Below are 20,939 nucleotides of genomic sequence, written 5' to 3' on the forward strand. Positions count from 1 at the left end.
AGCCAAGTTGAAGCAAAATTAACCATCAGAGTCTCCATGACAGCAAATCTGTTCTTAGATACAACAGCAGTAATGATTCTAAAAATAAGACCTTGTTTGCCAAGTGCTATTACATTCTTTAAAGTTGTATTTGAACATGTCCATCTTACTGTTTTACCTAGGAAAATATCAGTAAACCTAGAGGAGTCCCCGTAAGCTGCCTAGTGGTCAAAACCTCTAGATTTTATTTCCATTCTACTGCTGGCAGGCAAAAATGTCAGTACTGAAAAGACATATAACTTCCACGGGCTAACAGCTTTACTAGGCATGACCACATTTCCACAGGAAGAGTTGGAATTTCAGTTGTCAGGAAATCCTATATTTGGCAAATTGAGGTGATATGTCAAGCCCCATAAATAAGAGCAGGCCAGGTTACTTATAACTGTACTGATTACCTTTCCAGTCCCCACTTTTTGAAGACAGAACCTTAAGCAGTAAAGTTATACTTTGCACTAGAGAGGGAAAAATAGTATCTCCCCCCATATATATATATATATATATATATATATATATATATATATATATTTATTTATTTATTTATTTATTTATATTTATATTTATATTTATATATAAAAGGGGTGGAGAAACTTTTTTTCTATCTATATAAATAATCTGGATTCACTAAGGATTTTAAGAATCCAGATAAAATTTACCATGCTTTATAGACACTCAAATTAGTAGTCACAGGGACTATGCCATCCGTTCAATCGATACATACTAACCAAAGAAGAAAAGAGAAAGAGATTTATAAGATGCAAAGTAGGAATATTAAACATAATAATAATAGCATGGATTCAATCCCAACTGTATATGCCAAATACTGCCAGACACATTACGTATACATTATTTCTAGTTCTAAATACAAGGCAGTAAATGTCATTTCTCCCAGTTTAAAGGTAAGATTACGATTCAGAAAATTTGAATGACCTGCCTGAGGTACAGTGAAAACAAGTTGTTCTGCCAGGATTCAAGCAGCTGCTTTCTTTGTGGAAAAGTGAAAGGCAGATGTAGAAACAGTGCCTCTCAGACTTCTCTCAATTCCAGGAGTGTCAGGAAACTCAGGACCTTTCAGCAGACATATAAAGTAGCATCGATTCTTAGGGCTGAAAATCCCTTTGAGCAGTTTCCAGCCCACCTCAAGTTTCTGGAATTTTCTCAGTTCATCTTAAAGAATGGGAATGTATTCAACTGCAGTGAAAATCCAATGAGAAAGACCAAAGTCAAGGTACAGAACCTTTTCCTATGAGCTCTAGGAAAGATTGGCAAGTTGCAGAAGAGGAAGCCTGAGGGGTCAAGTTGATGACCTGAACTCTTTTCTTACTCTTATCTCTCTTCCTTGGTCCAAATCAGTGACAGGAACCAATACAAAAAGTCACCCAAACTCTTCTTCATTTATTCTTTCCTTCATTAATTGATCACATACTACATACCAGGAAAAGCACTACAAATAGGAAATGACAGACACAGTCCCTGTGTCTTGAGGGACTTGCTGTCTAGCCCTGGAGAAAAACAAACAAATATGCACATAATTAAAATATACCTGGTTAAGTAATACAACAGATTTATATAATGGATAGTATGAGAGCATAGGAAGGGCATCAAGGGAGCAAGCAATTTAATTTCCTGGAAGGAATCTCAGAAACAGTAGTTGTGTCAGATGGTTGAAGGAGCAGCAGTAGTTGTATTAATAGCATATGGGCTCACCAGGTGATGCTGGGGTGCTCAAATGGTGTAACTTCCAAAGTAGCCTGTGACCAGGTGGCCTCAGGGACCAGGAGGAAGATGGGAGTTGAGAAAGATCCTGTTCATCTCTTCTGGGCCAGAATTCTTGATTTAAAGAGCTACAATTCCAACAGTTCCCATGGGTGAGGTGGGAATAAGTGTTCTGTAGTTTGCACCCCATTTATTTGACCCCAGGCTGGTATGCCTGATAGGTTCTTATGTTTTTAGACACTTCCAGATATTAGTTCATCTGAATCAGCTCAACTCAGAAATTTCAAATACAGCAGTGCCATATCACAATGCTTGCAGAAAAGGTATGTATCATGGATTGAATTGTGGAATTGTGCGTCTGTAGATAAAAAAGAGTTTAAGACAGATAATCACTGATCTCAAGGGTCCTCTGTAAAGTAGCCAATCGCTATAACATCTAGAACTGCAGGAAGATCTTTCACTAGGATTAGCTCCACACTGACCAAAGTCTGACAGGCTTTCATAAACCTAGCAAAGGCTAGCTGTCTATTTACATCTGCTCAGACAGATACATTCACAGTAAACTTATTGGAGACAAATGTAAACTCACGATCAGTATGCATGAATTTTTGGATCTGTAGAATGGCTTAGTCATCATTATGTAATAGAGAATGTGTACTGGGTTCACTTACCATTAATGGGTGTAAAGAAAATGTCTTCTTGATTTCTCTGTGACTGGCCTGATGTTCCTCGCCAGCCTCCTTTCCTCTGGGTAGCAGTGTGCGTGGGTATAGTGTAGTGGGTACGTGTGCATGTGCGTGTGCGTGTGCGTGTGTGTGGTGAGCCGGCAGAGTGAGGTAGGAAAGGGGTTGGAGATTTATGTCAACCCAGTAGTCTCATCTGTCTCTTTAAGTAACTTCTTCTCAGCTTAGATTACTCTCAAAAATGCTCAGTCTTTCAGAGCCCCATTTCCTCCTCTTTTAATAGCCAAGATGACATCTGAGTGTAGACGTGTAGCTCAAGGTAGTTAAAAAAGGCATGGTTCTAGGAGCTATGCTGTGCTGCCTGGATCTTCTATGGAGTGGCTGATCTCAGCTGCTCCCTGGACGGGCAGTTCTTTTGGCATCTGCTGCTGAAGGCCGCAGCTGATGTACTTCATAATTTATGGTGGGTTTTCTCAGTTCATCTGGGCCCAGGACTTTCTCCTGATGACTCAATTCTTCCTTAGTCACCAGTGATGCTGCATGTCCCACCTGAGGTCTGACTGTTCTTCCCTAAAGGTTCCCAGGTCCGGTGTTTTGTTCTATAGCCCCCAGCTCCATGGCCATTTTGCCCTTACTTGGTGATTTTTGGCAAACTTTCCCCACCCCTCCCAGGGCAAGTGGGAGTTTTTGAGTCCAGCCATGCCACTTGGGAACAAAACTAAATTCCAAGCCTGTCTCTATCTAATCTGCCCCACTTTTACTTTCATGTGACCACCTGTTAAGGGTTGAATTGTGTCCCACCCAAAAAGATATTTGAAGTCCTGACCCTCAGTATCTCAGAATGTGATCTTTTTGGGAAATAGGATTGTTGCAGATGTGATTACTTAAGTTAAGATGAGGTCACGCAGTAGTAGGCTGGGCACTTAATCCGACATGACTGGTGTCCTTCTAAGAAGAGACACAGAGACACAAATGTGTGAGGGGAGGAGGCCATGTGATGACAGAGGTGGAGATTGAAATGCTGCAGCTGGAAGCCAACGAACAAATGCCAAGGGTTGCCAACAACTGCCGGAAGCTAGCCATAAGCAATGAAGCTTCTCCTGTGCAGGTTGCAGAGGGAGCATGGCCCTGCCAATGCCTTGATTTTGGACTTCTAGCCTCCAGAACTGTGAGACAATAAATACCTATTGTTCTAAGCCCCCTGGTTTGTAGTACTTTCTTATAGCAGCTCCAGGAAACTAATACACCACCACAGGATAGAGCTGGAATTTCCTGGGTCCTGTGAGAGAGCCACCTGCCAGCATCCCAAACAGGAAGCAGGACGGATCCTGTGGGTTCTCCTCACTCAGACATTGCCCCACCCCTCCCCCATCTCCATCACCTTGCAGCCTCTGGAGGTCAGCTGACTGCCTGCTTTCCAGACATTTGCCTCTCCCTCTTCTCCCGACAATCCAGTGGGACCGAAAGTGTCCCTCTTTCCTAGCTTCCTTTTCCTACCTGACTCAGATCACCCTTTTCTCAAACACTATAATGAAATCCACCAGGCCTTACCTCTTGGTATGTTGAAGAAAACAAAAGAAAGAAAGAAAGAAATTTAGAAATTACTTTTCTCTCCCCCCTAAAAAATCTGGCTTTTCAGTCTCTTGCTTTGTTGTAGACTCAAATATCCCATTTGAGATGCCAGAAGCAGGCTATTGACTGTCTCATTGTCTTTACAATTCCAAGTCTTATAACCATCGAAGGCTCATCACATGTAGCTCTGATGCAAAAAGCTCAGACTCAAATGGTATTTGAGAGCAGAGTGGTCAGTCACAGAATTATTGCTCGATTACTTACCTTTTTGCAGACAACTTGTAACATGCTCTCTCCACTCCTTGAGAAATGAAGAAAAAAGAAATCCTTAGCTGTACCATGGGGTCTTGGGGAATCAGGGTCAATACTTCTCCTTATAAATAGATCTTTTATCTGACTCATTTGGTAGCTTCAACATGCAGTCTTACTGTGGGCTAATGGTCATAACGGTTTTAGTCCTTACTGTCTGGCCATGTTCCTCCCAGGAACTCTGGAGTGGACATTACCGGTGGCCTACAGCACTCATTGTCTTTTCTTCCTTTCCAACAGACTATAATAATGTTTAGATATCCACTCCTTCCCGACACAGTCCATGTCCTCAATGGGCTGATAGGTCAAAGGGTTATTACATAACTTTTTCTTGTGATTGGTTCTGAAATGAGCATGTGATCCAAATTAGACTGATCAACGAGCTTCTGCTAGAGATTTCCAGGGAAAAACCTTCCTTGTCCTTAGGGGATGCTTCAGGAAACAAGTCTCCTTTACACTGGAAGTGGAAGAAAAAAGCATGTATCCCTGATTGCAGCTGGCAGCTGTCTTGCAGTTATGAGGACAACTGTCCTTAGGGTGAAGCCTGTGTTCAACAGAGCTGAGATGAAACGCATCTGAGTCCATTAACTGATGCCCACTTATCCGAGTCAATGACTTTCTATATGGTTTAAACTACTTAGACAGACTTGAAGTTGAGAGTATCCTAAAAGATTCAAACTTTAGTGGACATTTTAGAGTACGTACAATATGGGGGGAAAAGCCACAGATCAGTGTAACTTTTTTAGTCTTGATGCATAAATTTATTCTGCCTGGATGTTCTTGGAACCATGGAAAATTTGTTCCTTATATTTCTATTTCTAGTTACTTCACCTTTCTGTAGCATATCTTGATAGACTCATCTGCTCACACTAAGAACTTAACATTCAATGTATGAGTTCAAAGAATGTCTATTCCATGGTGTACCCCCGAGAAGAAGGCTTTTTAGCTTTAACAGTATCAATAATGTATAGGTGCGAGAATAGAAATACCAAAAAGGAAAAGACTTGCTTAAGCCCACAGATTTCCATAATCTAGGTAATTGTCACAAACACAGATCACTGTAGAACAATTCCACAAACATACAAAAGGCCGAGATTCTCTCTGATATGTTGGACCCAGAGTCTTAACTCTGTCAATACATTTCTACTTTAATAGTATACGAAGATTCTTACACCATCCAAAGGAGAGATCTGTAGGGAGACATTAAGATGTTAGTTTCAAGAGAGTCTCATCTTTTAGAACGTTTTTCTTTTCTTTTTCTTTTTTTTGGGGGGGAAGGGGGACTGCACCGCATAGCATGCAGGATCTTAATTCCCCAACCAGGGATCTAACCTGTGCCCTCTGCAGTGGAAATGTGGAGTCTTAACCACTGGACCTTCCGCCAGGGAGGTCCTAGAACTCTTAATGAAGCCAGGTATAGTGGGAAATGCTTGTAGTAAAGTTAGATAAATAAGCATTTTCCATGGGAGGGATACACAAACCACATTTCTTTGTAAATAACCCCTGAAATGAAGATTTTTTTCACTTGAATGTTCTCAATTTTTAACTCATTTAAATCATTAGTCTATAAGAGAGCTGGAAAAGGAAAGGAAGGTTGAAATGTAAGCAATTAGCTTCTCTTTGGTAGTTTTAAGAAGTTTAATTTAGGAAAGAGTTTCCTGGAATGAAATCTGGGTTATCTTTGCCATCTCTCCTTAGTACGTTTAGTATTACTATATTAATACCACATTAAAACTTAATACTTTATTGTCTTATTAAATAGTCTTTTAAATGAAGCCTCAAAACTAAGCCAGGCAAGTAAAACTTTCAACATGGTATTTGCTGGAATTATCCAATTATTCAAAGGGATAAACCTGGCACATTAGGAATAAGTTTACTCACATCCTCTTTATTCATGTCCAGAAAGTGTAGTCTTCTGAGGCATTTGGGTAAATTTAAATGCCTGCGCCATTTTTCCTTCCTTTGCCTAAGCATTGTGGAATCTTGGCAGCTAAAACAAGAATTGGACGCTACATTTTCTCTCAAATTGTTAGAGTCAGAACACAAGAAAGCGTGATAAAAGTAGAAAAAAGAGGAACTCCTTAAAGCCCAACAGTAATGCTGTAATTTTGCTCCAGTGCCAGGGGAGGAATGCAGGAACTCTGCCATCCACAGTCTTTTGGCAGTTCTGAGCAGGGAGGTGGGGTCACGTCATGTGGTGAGGAGGTGGGAGTGGGGGCAGGGAGTGAAGATTAGAGGAACCAGAACCCTCACCCTCTGGGAGAGACAGCCTATCACTGGGAGTAAGGCAGGCTACATATCTGCAGTTTCTAATTGTAGGCCTGATTCCAGCCAGAACTTGCTGGGTGGTTTGGAAGCACCCTTGTAACTATTACAAGTCCATTCACCAAGAATGACAAGTTGTTCATTATGGCCCTTTGAGGTTTCTGTTTAAAACTGGGAGGTTTGGGATAAGTAATGCTAACATAAATGATGAAGCACTCACAATCCTGCATAAATAGATAACTAACTTATTTATCTAAGCTAATGCGAAGTGAATGTAAAGCAACACCATCACCTTTACCTTATCAACATGGATGGGGAAAAAAAACTAATCCGAAGATTTCCAAGGAATAAAACTAGTATATGTAAGGTAGTACAATGATTTAATTTAATTAATTTAATTAATTTGATGCTTGGGCCCAGACAGTGTACTTCCTTTGCTTTCTTTCACTGGATTTATTTATTCTGAAAGCAGATATTGAGGACCTCTGTACAATGGACTGAGCTGTGCTCTGCGCGAGCAAATCTGAATGAGTTACTGATTATATTCCTCCATACTCTTAAAAGGAGTAGTGCGTAACACGTGCTAAGTACTTAGTACTTTTTGAATGTTGAATGAATAATCCATAGCAAGAGATAAACCAGAAATCACTTCACCTACAATATTTTACAGAATATTTTCTTATTTACTTAAAGTTAACATTAAAATTCATTCTGTATATATCTGTTAGATGGTAAGGTGAAGACATTTGACTGCTAAAATTTGGTCAAAAAGGCACTAAATCGGTCATCAATGTACAAATAAAGAGCAATATATTTTGTGATTTCAAAGTATATCGCAAACAATTTTCTTGAGCATGATTCTGTTAAATGAGAATGAGCTACTCTGTTTGGAGTGAATTGAAGGTTGACCTAAGGATCCTGTTAGAGCTCTAGTGAGACGCTGTATAAGAAAGTGCTTGGTAAAGAGCTATGAAACTTTTCATAGAGCACAGGGTCATCAGAATGGAAGCTGAAGTCAGACAGGCTGGAAACTGTCAGATAGTCCCAGGTCTGCTGCTGGCTGGCTGTACACCCTGGGGCAAGTTATTTTACCCCTGAAGCCTTAGTTTTCTCATACATAAAATGCAAAAGAATACTATCTACCTTATACATTTTTAGTGACTACAAAGTGAGCTAATACACAGAAACATTTTAGCCCAGTGGCAGTTCATAGCAAGAACTTAACATTAGCAATCATCATCTTCTTTTTCTTCATCATCATCATCATCAGAGCTCTTACTGCTAATCCTACAAAATGTCAAGATTGCCAAAAAAAAAAAAAAAGGAAAGGTAAAACAAAAGTAAGCAAAAGTGCTGCTAAATCACATTCTTAGAGTCTCTCGCCCAGAACAATCTGCAAATTGGTCTCTCCAGGCTTGTCCTCCTCAGACAGATGTTCCCAGCTATCAAAGTGACCTTATGGACAGAAACCTGACCATATCACTCCCCTAATCTCTTTCACAGTTGCCTGTTACCCACTGGGCAGAGTCTAGGTTTTTAGGGAGGGTCTTTCAGAACTGAGCCCCTGACTGCCCCTTCACCCTTAGCTCTGACCAGGTAGACCAGATTTGATCAGGTAAATCAGCTACCGCCTGACCAAATCCTACTGGGTTTTGACTCAGTTAAGAAAACACCAAAAAAATGAGTAACTCAGCTTAGACTGTTACTTCTTGGGAAGCTACGTGCTTACCCATTTGTCAGATTGCTTTATAAATACTCTATAATGTGAGTTCCTTATGGGTAGGGTCCCAGGGCTTACCATATATGTACTCGGTATATTTTAGGGACTCCATAACTATTTCCAAATGAATGGCTGAATGAATAAATGAATACACCTCAGATAACCAGATGCAAACTACAGATTTGTAGAGTTGCTGGAGCCAGTATAAGTACCTTATAAGGGACCAAAAAGTAACATTCTTTTCCCAATCAAGTTTGAAAATAATGAAAAGATAGACATGGAAGTCTGGCAGAAGGAGATTAAAATGTCATCCTCATTACTGATAAAGATCATAAAGAAATGCATAGCTTAGGCGCATGACAACAGCGGGCTTCCTAAAAGACTTATCCACCAGCCACAGCACAGCTTCCACTAGAGGACTTGCCTCCGCACAATTTAGGGGCAGAAGAAGCAGACCAAAATGTGTACTTCCTGAGGTCAGCTCGCTCCCAACTACGCAGCGCCAGTTTATTTCTTAAAGGCACTAATGAGACATGCTTCTTCTCTGGGACAAAGTGAGTCAAATAAGGGAGAGAGACCACAAAGGTTACAGCAACTGATGTCAGTTGGACTTGTAAACAGGAGCTAAGGGAAGTTGCTGTGCTCCCATCCCCATTATCCTTACGTGCACTGATTGATTTAGACGCTGGTGATATTTCCCACAAGTGACAGGAAAAGTGGATACCCCCAAATTATATATCAGTCAGTAGATTATCTTTTGACTTCCCCTCTCTAATTCCCCCTTTTCAGTTGATCTATGAACACAGATTGAATGATGTACTTAAACTTCTTATCAAGGTTTTTAAATTGTTTTTGTTTCTAAAAGATTATACCTCCTCTTTTACTCAATTAATTCAATTCAATTAATTCAATTTAACAAATATTTATTGAGACCCTGACAAGTGCCAAACACAGTAGAATATAAAGATGAGTGTATCATAGTGATCTTCTGGTGCTTACAATCTAGTCAGCATCTTCTGGATCTTTTCTCTTAGACAGAGAAAAGGAAACTCAGTTACTTATGAAATCAAAATGAACAGAGAAAAATATTCCTTTTTTTTTTTTCTAATTTCCAAATGTTCTGAGTAGTTAAGTGACTGTTTACCCAGAATTTAAGACATTTCTCTTCTATCATCAGCATTAGAACCAAGATACTAGGAATAAAGTTCACAGAAACCTCTGGGGAGTCATTTATCTTCTCACATCTCATCCACATTGCCCCATCGCAGAGGCCTGCAATTGGTAAAGAGAGGAACTGGGTGAAAAGGTTTGGACGGATTGTTCAAATCCATCATCACCACTGGAAAACAACTCAGACTAGGGGATGAATGATTTCACCTCCCTGTGTGAAGGCATCAAACTTACTCCTGTCCTCTCTTATCTTCCTGGATCTTCCATTGTTCTTTTGTTTAAAAAAATGTTGATATCTTATATTTCTAAGAATTTTATTTGTTTTTTTTTTATTTAACTAGATTCTAGAAGACTACCCACATTATTTTACTATATCTTAAACTCACAATAGTTTTTTAAAAATTCTGTTTTGTTTTTATCTCATTTTGTCTTACATCTTATCACCAACTGGCAGAACTAGTCAAAAGAAACAGGGATTATAAATGATTCTAATTCCTAAGAGATAGAGTCAGGGTCTACTCTCAACTTCAACTGTTTAGCCAAACCATATGAAGAAATGTGTAATTTTGGAGTAGGCCTCCGATTACACAAATGTGTAATTTGATCTCAGGATTGTTCCTTATTGCCAGAAGAGCAGCTTCTTTTCTTTCGCCCACTTCCATATCTCTATTAGATTAATAGCAGGAGCACAAAGTAATTTGTAAAGGAAATTGGCATTTTCACTTTGGAGTAGCTTGGCAGCATATACGGCATGAGGACAAGCAGGAAATCCAGGGCTGGTATTTCTGCTTGGAAAAAAAGAGAATGACATAGTTAAAGCAATCAAAAATTCTTTACTTGAGATGCATGTATAAAATAGCATATGGATTCATAGCAGTGATTAAAAATAAATAAATAAATATATATATATATATATATATATATATATATGTAACTTTGGGGGTACATATAAATCTTTTGTTTCTAAACATCACGAATAAGGAAAATAGCAAAAAGAGGCAACACATCTCAGAGTATAAGATTATCATTGTCTCCATGAAGGGCTATAGGATCTTGGGCAACTAATTATACTTCTATGCCTTTTTTCTAGCTTTGTAAAGAAAAACAGAAAAGAAAGTCATCATGACATGTTTTTTTTAATCTCTATGCCTGTTCAGATAGGATAAATAAAAGGAAACGGTAGACAGTAGAATCACAAATCTTGTAGGGACGTCTCCAAATCATTTTGCATATGCATTTAAAAAATTTTAATGTATTATTTAATAATGACCCAATGGAAGGTATATTAAACAGATTTTAAAAGAGGATTTCATGTACTAAAAAAATAGTCATGATTGGGCTAAAAAAAAGGTCAGATAATATTCACTTAATAAAATATACAGTGTTTGTTTTGGGTTTTTTTTTTTTGCCCAAAGCATTTTGAAGCCGTGAAGGAAAATGGGATATTCCCAGGAATAGTGGTAAGCACATTTCTGGGGTCGATAAGCTAGAAGGGGATCTTTGGCAAAAATTTTCTTAGAGCTGTCAATTTAAATCCATCTGGAGAAGAAATCAGTACTCCTGTAATAAAACCCTGGCTCTATAACATACCACTGTAATGCCCGATGTAATGCTCCATTTTTATAGTATGTTTATCCTGTATTTAATATGACCCAACACCTAGCAGTGTTCAAATATAAATTTGAATAAATGCTGATTATTTCATATGAGATATGAGAATATCAGATAGGGATATCTATCTATATCTATCCAACTAGCCAGATATATAGATAATATACATGATGTAAATATAGATACAAATATAGACATGTATGTAGGTATAGATGTACCCTAGGTTAAAAACATAATTAAGTTCAAGTTGGGGATAGATAAATTCATAAAGACTAATTCACCAGTAAGATGTTGCGTTACCTACCAACATTCATATTAGGTTGGAAGGCCCAGAGTTAATTATTAGGGCATCTCATAGATAGCATGAACAGGCTGTGTCAGGGAGAGTTATTCCCTCCAATTCTGGGATGGACCGAAATAGAGAAGATCTGTGGTGCTGCTTTCCATGATGTTGGCTCAGGAGTCTTGCCTTTGACTGCAGTCTTAGCTGTGAGCTCTGCCCAGGTGGACCACATCTCTTGTCTGATCCTTGCCAGAGAAGGACCCAGAAGTCTTGCTCACGTACACCTTCAACCACTGCCAACAGCTACTACAACTCCCATCACAATTCAGCTCTTTCTACCAACTACACATTAACCTATGTGGAATCATCATCTTTCCCCGAATCTTCAACTGTTTCTGTTAACGATACTGTTTGCTTGTATTGGTATGGAATTTGCAAACTTAAAACGTTTTTAAGTTTTTATTAAAGAAAAAAACCGAAGAATACCAAAACAGAAAATTATACAAATTATTCAAATATTTTTAAGACCATGCCACCCCATACCCCTACATTCCCAGTCCCCAGAGGAAAACAGCATGAATTTCAGTGTTTCTTTTCTTTTTTTTTTGCAGTTTTCATATTTATTATTTACGACATGCGTTTTATTCCTAAAATGTAATAACGTAGATGATCAGCAACTCTGAAAAAATCACATAAGTTCTTCCCAAATAGCCTTTAATTCAGTCTTTCTTTTCTGACACTTAGGCATTTCTTCTGCTTTTAGCAAAAGATGACATTATGCATATTGGTTTATAACTTTCTCTTTTCACTTGAAATGTATTCAGGTCAGTTTATTTAGATTTACTCACACGATTCCATTGCATAGATATACCATAGTTTACTTAACCATTACGTGACTGATGGTGATTTTGGTTTTTTAACGTTGTGCTATCACAAACAAGGCTGCAGTAAATACCTTGGCACATATAATTTAAGTACTTTTGCTATCACTTCTTTATAAGATAGATTTTTAGGCATGACATTGCTGGATCTTAGGGTATCCCATGTGAATAATTTTTAATAGATACTGTCACAATATTGTTGTCAGTTTTGGATTCTCTTGTCTTTTATGCTTCTCCTTTGTAGACTCCAACTCAAAGTCTATGGAAACTTCCTTTGTAATATCATCCTGCCATTTAATCCAGACCTGATATCACCCTGACTACATTTTTAAGATACTGTTTAGACCCTAACATGCTTAGACACTGACTTTAGCTTCCTAAGTGATTTTTCTCTATCTGGTTTCTCATTCTACACATTAGAGCCATATTAATCTTCTCAAAAATTATCTTATGTATATCACATCTCTATAATCCCCATTGCCTAAAAAATAGACCTTAACCATGCATTCAGTATCCTTCATAATCATTTTCAATTTTTCTCATTTTATCCTTGTGTCTCCTTTTAAAGATTTGAGAGTGAGGGACGGATTGGGAGAGAGATCTACCATGAACCACAAACTCTTAGGCACTTTACATGCCTTAAGTATTTTGATGGTCATATCAGTTTCAGAAGAAGGGAAACTGATGGATTGGGAAGGCAATTTACTCCCTACCCCAGAGCTGTAGCATCTAGAGTTGTGGTTTGAAATTTAGTATATCTGACAGCAAAATGCATGTTCTTACTATCACACTATATTTGAATTCAATTCAGTAAATATTTATTTGACATATACTCCATGTAAAACACTTTGTTATGTGCTAGAGAGCATTAAACATTTAAAAAACATGGAACATAACTGACATTTAATCATGATGCCTGCCTCTCTGGCAACAACTCCCTCCAGGCAGTGAGCTTCCTGCCAGGGGACCTGGTCCCTGGCAATAGCTGACTGAAACAAAGGTAGGCACCTGTTCTGGTGATCTATTGCTACTTAACAAGCTACCCCAAAATGCAGTGGCTTAAAACAATGACAATATTTATGGTGTTCACAAATCTGCAATTTAGGTAAGTCTCAGAGGGGACATCTTGTCTCTGCTACACTCGGCATCAGCTAGAGTGTATTGAAGGCCAGGAATGGGAATCATCTGAAAGTTTGCTTACCCCCTAGTCTAGAAATAGGTGCCAGCTGTCAGCTGGGTCCTCGGTGGAGACTGTCACCTGAAACACCTTCTATGTAGTCTTTCCGGCTTGGGGCCTGGGTTCCAAGCACAAGCATCCCTAAAGGGCCAGGATAAAGCTGTTTTGCCTGTTAGGACTCAGCCTTGGAAAGTATCACTTAGTATTACTTCCACTGCAGCTATAGGCCCACACAGATCCAAGGGGAGGAAATGTAGACCCCAACTCATGCTGAAGGACTATTGACATCACCTTGTAAGAAGAGCATGTGGGATGCTGCTGCCCTCGTTAGAATACCATCTGCCACAGGACCTATGGATGTGCCAGTGACCTGTTGTAGGAAAATAATCCAGGATAATCAAATTCCCTTTCAAGTGAATATAATTTACAAATCATTTAGAGACTAAAATAGCTGCTGGAGATTCATCTGGAAGGACATAACAGAGAAAGAGGAGGAGGACATGATAGAGCATACATTCACTGACATTATGGAGCAGTAGACACTAGGAGTAAAAACCCGAGTCTTATTCACTTTTCTGTGTATCCTCAACAGAGTACAGTACAAACACATAGTAGGGGCTCACATGTGTCACATGAAGACATACATGAATGACTGGAAAGAGGGGACACAAAAGAAGAGGTAAGTTTGGAGACGAAAGATGAGATTCTATTAGAAATATGTTGAGCTTAAGGTTCCAGCTGTAGCTCCTCCCTGAGATATCTAACAAGCAGTTAAGAAGGTGGGTCTGTGGTTCAAAAGAGAGAGCAAGGAAGCCATGCTTAGGAAGCCATGGCCAAGGTCAAACTTTGGCTGAATGAGACTCTCAGGGAGGAGCATGTAGAGGAAGATGGATGAGTAAAGCTCAAGCAAAATAATGAGTGGTTAATGTGATAGGCTTTAAATCTGAGTCGGATTTAATGTCTGTAATATCTGCTTCACCACTTTCTAACTGTGTATTTTCTTAGGTTTGGCTACTTAATCTCTCTGTTCCTCAGGATCTTTTTTTAAAATTAATTAATTTTATTTTTGGCTGTGTTGGGTCTTCGTTGCTGCATGCAGGCTTTCTCTAGTTGCGGCAAGCGGGGGCTACTCTTTGTTGCAGTGCGCGGGCTTCTCATTGTGGTGGCTTCTCTTGTTGCGGAGCACGGGCTCTAGGTGCATGGGCTTCAGTAGTTGTAGCTCGTGGGCTCAGTAGTTGTGGCTCGCGGGCTCTAGAGCACAGGCTCAGGCTCAGTAGTTGTGGCACACGGGCTTAGTTGCTCCACGGCATGTGAGATCTTCCTGGACCAGGGATCGAACCCATGTTCCCTGCATTGGCAGGCGGATTCTTAACCACTATGCCACCAGCGAAGCCCCTCCCCAGTATCTTATTGAAACATTGTTATAATAATACAAACTACTCACAGGACTGTGGATTACCTGGTATAATGCCTGCAAAGAGCTTAGAACAGAGCCTGGCACACAGCAATCAATGTATGTTAATTACCATAACTCTTCTCAGTTTTTTGGGTTTTTTTTCATCTAAAGTTCAGGATTAAGCAGAGGAAGAGCCAGAGAATAACACTGGCATGAAGGCTTTATGAAACCTTGTGTAATAGTCCTAATGAATAGCTGTGGTTACATTCATCACTGAGTTGCCAAGCATCAAAGAGTTGCTGACTGTTAATAGTTAAGAGCGAGTGACAGGGTGAGTCATATTCTCTAGACCAATATTTCACAAAGCCTGTGCTTTGGGGTGTGCTATAGTAATATATGTTGCATCAAGAAAAAAAAAGTATGTTCTATACTCAAAGAAATTGGAGAAATGCTGAGTTAAGATTAAATAGACTTTTCTTAAATGTATATGCCAATACGAGTTATGGCTGGCTAAGAAGGAGATATAGAGCATCATTTCCCCAACTCGTAGGTTTTTATAGGGATCATTCTGCTAAACCAATGTGTAGAACACAACTTCTCAATGTTAGTCAAGGAAAAATCTCTTGGGAAACTTCTTAAAAATACATATTAGTGGATCCACCTCCATAGATTCTGATTAGAAATTCTGGTGTAGGGTTAAGGAATCTGTATTTTTAAAAAAAACTCCCAGGTGTCGCCTTGCCTCCAGGCAGCCCCGAAGAGTAACTGACCTCTCCCACAACCCCCTTCTCTCTTTCCAACCTATTCTGTGAAAAATGGCTCCCACAAAGAGGGGTAGCAAAAAAAGGGGGGGGGGTAATTCTGCCACCAAGGAGATGACTAGAAAATAGAATATCAACATCCATAAACACTTCCATTGAGTCGACTTAATGAAGCATGGACCCCAGGCACTCAAGGAAATCTAGAATCTGCCGTTTATAAAAAACAAATCAAACCAAACAAAAAAACCTTCTTGGGAACTCTCAATGTCATTATTTACACTAGCTCAAGAAAGCTATCTAGGGCTTCCCTGGTGGCGCAGTGGTTGAGAGTCCGCCTGCCGATGCAGGGGACGCGGGTTCCTGCCCCTGTCCGGGAAGATCCCACATGCCGCAGAGCGGCTGGGCCCGTGAGCCATGGCCGCTGAGCCTGCGCGTCCGGAAAAGAAAGCTATCTGAACTGAAGGAATAAGGACTATCCAATAATATATCTAAGTAAGTTATCCAGGAAACATAATGAGGACAAAGATTCATCAAACAAGCATAGCATAACTTTTACCTTCATACCTGTTATGCTTTCAAACACCTTCAGACAGTCGACTGTCAATATGGATGAAAGCTAATGATTTGATTATCATAAAATATAATTAGGCAAAAGTAGTTGTAGGCTCTACGTATAAAGAAATTCAAGGAACTTCCCTGGTGGCGCAGTGGTTAAGAATCCGCCTGCCGATGGAGGGGACACGGGTTCGAGCCCTGATCCGGGTAGATCCCACATGCCGCGGAGCAGCTAAGCCCGTGCACCACAACTACTGAGCCTGCACTCTAGAACCCGAGAGCCACAACTACTGAAGCCCATGTGCCTAGAGCCCGTGCTCCGCAACAAGAGAAGCCACTGCAATGAGAAGCCCGTGCACTGCAACGAAGAGTAGCCCCTGCTTGCCACAACTAGCCCGTGTACAGCAATGAAGACCCAATGCAGCCAAAAATAAATAAATTAAATAAATAAATTTATTTAAAAATATGTAAAATAAAATAAAAACAAAGAGAAGTAATCTAACAAAAAAAAAGAAATTCAAATTACCGCCCCATGGAATTAGTGGTAATCTGACAGATTTCTAAGAATTCCTAACAGAACTTTCAGGCAGTCAGATTAGACTTTTTAAACCTACTTAGGACTCATATCTAACACAATGGGGATATTTGTGCTCTCTGTGTGCCTGTTTAAAATTTAATCTAGGAAAAAGCTCCCTAACTGAGATTTATTTGAAGATCAAAAGAGACCTGAGAATATGCTGATCTAAGAGATATACCGTTAAATCTAATTTAAGAGAGAGTGTCTGAGACCATTTGGAAACAAGACAGTTTTTTCTTGTGAACATCCTAACTCAGAAGAATTTAGCAAAGAGTGAATGGTTATATATACTTCTACTTTTACAGTCTGCTTTAAAACTTTTATGGTAAAAAATAAAAGAAGATAAAAGCACAACATACCTTCCAGGCATCTCTTTACCCACTCAGGCAGTTAATCATTCTATATGTCTGACAAGATAGCATTTGGTTGCAGTCACTCTCTGCCTTTTCCAGCACCCTTGGTGCAGAGGGGACGGGAGTAAGGATAAATTAGCCTCTGAGAGGCCACCCATGCTGCACTCTTCCAGACTGGAAAAAGATAAAGAGACATGACCATTAAATGCAACGCATGGTCCTATGTTAGAGCCTATAAAGAATATTATTAGGACAATTGATTAAACTTGAATGGAGTTTGTGAATTCAGTGTTCATCAGTGATAATTTCCTTATTTTAATCCTTATGTTGTGGTTATCTGGAGAATGTCCTAAACTATTCAGGAGCGATGGGCACCACATTCCAAACCTACCCCCAAATGGTTTCAGAAAGAATGTTTTTGTGTTATTCTTGCAGCTTTTCTGAAATTATTCTGAAATTATTTCTGAAATTGTTTGAAATTTTCTTAAAATTAACATTATCTTTAGCATTTAGAAAGACTACATTCATTTTATCGTTTGTGTTAGTTTATCACTGATTTTCTCAGGTTCTCTAGGTAAACTACCAAATCACCTGAAAATAATTTTACTTCTTTTAACTAAATTCCTGTACCCCTTATTGTTTTCTCTTTTTAAATTCTGCTGGTTAATAACTCCAGGACAGTGTTCAATAGTAACAGAGATAGTGGACATTCCTGACTTTTTCCTAATCTTATTAGAAATTCCCTTAATATTACCCCATTAAACACAATTTTGGCTTTAAGAAATATGCATCATTTCCTATTTTCTTGAGCAATTTTTTTTTTTAATCAGGAAGCATCTTTCAAGAGCTTTTTTCTACATCTAGGGAATAGTCATGTGATTATTACTCTTACATCTACTAATGTCATGCTCATATTAATAGATTTCCTAATACTGAATCATCCTTGCATTCCAGAAATGAATCCCACTTGCTCATGGTACATTATCTTAATGTGGTATTGTGTCCTGTTTTTAAATGTTTAATCTAGTATTTTTGCATTGATATAGGATGATTGCTTGTAAACATATTTTCATGTTAGAATTGTGTTCCTCTGTACTGTTTTTAGCAGAACAGCCTCCATGAAATGGTGCTTGGTGGTAACAGAAATGATGTGGGAGGAGGTGTCAGGGAGAGATGGAGAGACTTGGCATTAGAGTCACACAGACCTTTGGGAGGTTTCTGCCCCCCTCCCCTTACTGACTGAGTGACCTTGGAGAAATTATTCCTGCTCTTCTACCTTCTATTTCCTCATCTGTCCAATAAGAGAACCATGGGTTGTGTGAGGACAAAACGATGTCTATAAAGACTCCAGTACAAACATACATAGATACAGAGAACAGAGTAGTGGTCACCAGAGGAGAAGGGCACAACGGATGAAGGGGGTCAACTGTATGGTGATGATGGAAACTAGACCTTTAGTGGTGAGCACACTGTGGCATATACAGAAGTCAGACTATAGTGCTGTACATGAAACTGATATAATGTTATAAACCAATGTTACCTCAATTAAAAAAAATACCAGTACAATGTCTGGCACAATGTAAGCCCACATAAACATTGGGATATTTTACTATAAAGAATTATTTTTCTTCTGCTGCTTCTCATATTATGAAAATAAACGTAGTGTTAGGATATATGTAAACAGATAGCATAGTTTCCTCAGGAGAACCTTAGTGCCTCAGCTTAAATGGTCCCCAGGATTCTGCTATGATCACCGAGCCCAGACCGGCTTAGTGAGCCAGCTTTGTATTTTGTCCCTTCTTTTATAGTCAGCCCATTCCAGACTAGAGGTTCCACGTAAACAGTAAGTGCCCTGTGGGGGACAGGGTGGGGGACTGTGAAATGAATGGAAAAGGAAGATAAAATTTCTTGAATCCCTACTACATGCCAGGGGCTAATTTAGGTCTATTTGTTGTTAATAGGTGAGGAAAGCTGGCAGGTAGCATCAAGATCTCAAAACCTGAGAGAACCAGCTTAGGGGTAGGGGTGGGTGTCGTCTCTCTATATAAGAGTTGAGATTAGCTTTTCTTCTTTTCTTCTTACCCTCTCCAAGAAGAGGAGAAGGGAAAGATGCATTATCTCTGAGTTGAGCTCCTGACTACTTAATCTCTTAGTCAGTGTTCTGAGCCTGGGGAAATCTTTCTGTATGGGGCTATGGTCATGCTTCTAGGACTCCTGAGTGTGGAGAGGATAAGGAGAGTGCTAATTTATTGATGCAGTTATTCTACATCTCTTTATTAACTCAGAGATGAAAAGGCTGTCTACCACTCTAAGACTGGTAGACAGAGAATTGTGGGCGTGCTGGGGAGAAAGAGGTTGGCCTAAAGACACTGGCATTTGTGTTGAACCTAGAAAGTTGAAGCTAAATAGAAAAGCAAAACCTGTGGGAGACAGCATAGTGCAGGTACTAAGAAACAGGCTCCAGACTGACCCAGACCGGGGGCTACATTTTGTCTCTTTCTTGCTGTTGACCTTGAACTAGTTCCTTATGTTTTCTGAGCTTTAATTGTATTGTCTGTAAAATGAGGGAAAAGGACCTAATATATATGGGTTCATGGTGAAGGAAATAATGCAGGGAAATCACTTAGCCTAGTGCGAGTCCTCAAAGATAATGGCTGTTATTATTATCTGGTCTTCAGTAGTGTTCCTCAGTCTTGCCTTTGTCAATAGTCCTTTCCTCACGTTTCTCTTTTTTTTTTTTTTTTAAACAGCTTACTGAGATATGATTCCCATAACCATACAATTCATTCATTTAAATTGTAGAATTCTGTATTTTTTAAATACATTCATAAAGTTGTCCACAGTGTATATTAGAACATTTTCATCAACCCCCAGAAGAAATCCCCTGCCCATTAGCAGTTACTCCCTACCCCTCCTCCACTACTCCCCACAATGAGCTCTAGGCAACCACCAATCTATTTTCTGTCTCTATAGACTTGCCTGTTCTGGACGTTTCCTATAAATGGAATCATACAGTATGTGATCCTTTGTGACTGGCTTCTTTCACTTAGCATAGTGTTTTCAAGGTTCATCTATGTCAGACCATGTGTCAGTACTCCATTCCTTTATATGGCCAAATAATATTCCATTATACAGATATACCATTTTATTTTACACATTTTATTTTACACATTTTATTTATCCATTCACCAGTTGAAGGACATCTGAGTTATTTCTACTTTTTGGCTATTATGAATAGTGATGATATGAACATTTGTATTCAAGTTATGTGTGAACATGTTTTCATTTCTTTTGGGTATATACCTATGAGTGGAATTGCTGGGTCTTATTGTAGCTCTGTGTTTAATCTTTTGAAGAACTGAGAGACTGTTTTCCCAAGTGGCATTTTACATCCCCAAAACATGTTATCCTTTCCAACATGTGACATTATCTGTCTTTTACATTATAGCCAGTGTAGTGGGTGTGAAGTGGTATCAAATTGTGGTATTGGAGTGCTTTTCCCTAATGAATAATGTTCAGCTTCTTTTCATGTGCTTATTGGTCATGTGTATATCTTCATTGGAGAGATATCTATTCAGATCCTATGAGCATTTTGAATTTTAAGTTTCTTTTAATATTCTAGATACAAGTCCCTTATCAGATATATGATTTGTAAATATTTTCTCCCATTCTGTGGGTTGTGTTTTTTCTTTCTTGGTATTATTTGTAGCACAAAAGTTTTTCAAGCTTCTTTTTAATTTTTTAACATCTTTATTGGAGTATAATTGCTTTACAATGGTGTGTTAGTTTCTGCTTTACAACAAAATGAATCAAGCTTCTTTTTAATGTAACTTATGGAAGTCTATATTTCAGCATTTAGCTCCTACAAAAATTT

The 20,939-nt window shown here is 39.0% G+C and overlaps 1 long non-coding RNA gene across 1 annotated transcript; it reads right to left on the minus strand.

Moving 5' to 3' along the window:
* Positions 1 to 623: 623 nt before the first annotated feature.
* On the minus strand, positions 624 to 17,214 carry LOC113619527 (uncharacterized). Its single transcript, XR_003432414.1, has 5 exons — positions 17,072 to 17,214; positions 13,715 to 13,793; positions 4,272 to 10,256; positions 1,744 to 2,110; positions 624 to 1,538 (listed from the first exon to the last, which is right to left on the minus strand). It is a non-coding gene; the product is annotated as an uncharacterized LOC113619527 (long non-coding RNA).
* Positions 17,215 to 20,939: the final 3,725 nt, after the last annotated feature.

Source organism: Aethalodelphis obliquidens, unplaced genomic scaffold, assembly GCF_003676395.1.
Source record: "Aethalodelphis obliquidens isolate GAN/ISIS:26980383/991018 unplaced genomic scaffold, ASM367639v1 scaffold1, whole genome shotgun sequence".
In the NCBI taxonomy this organism is placed as follows: domain Eukaryota; kingdom Metazoa; phylum Chordata; class Mammalia; order Artiodactyla; family Delphinidae; genus Aethalodelphis; species Aethalodelphis obliquidens.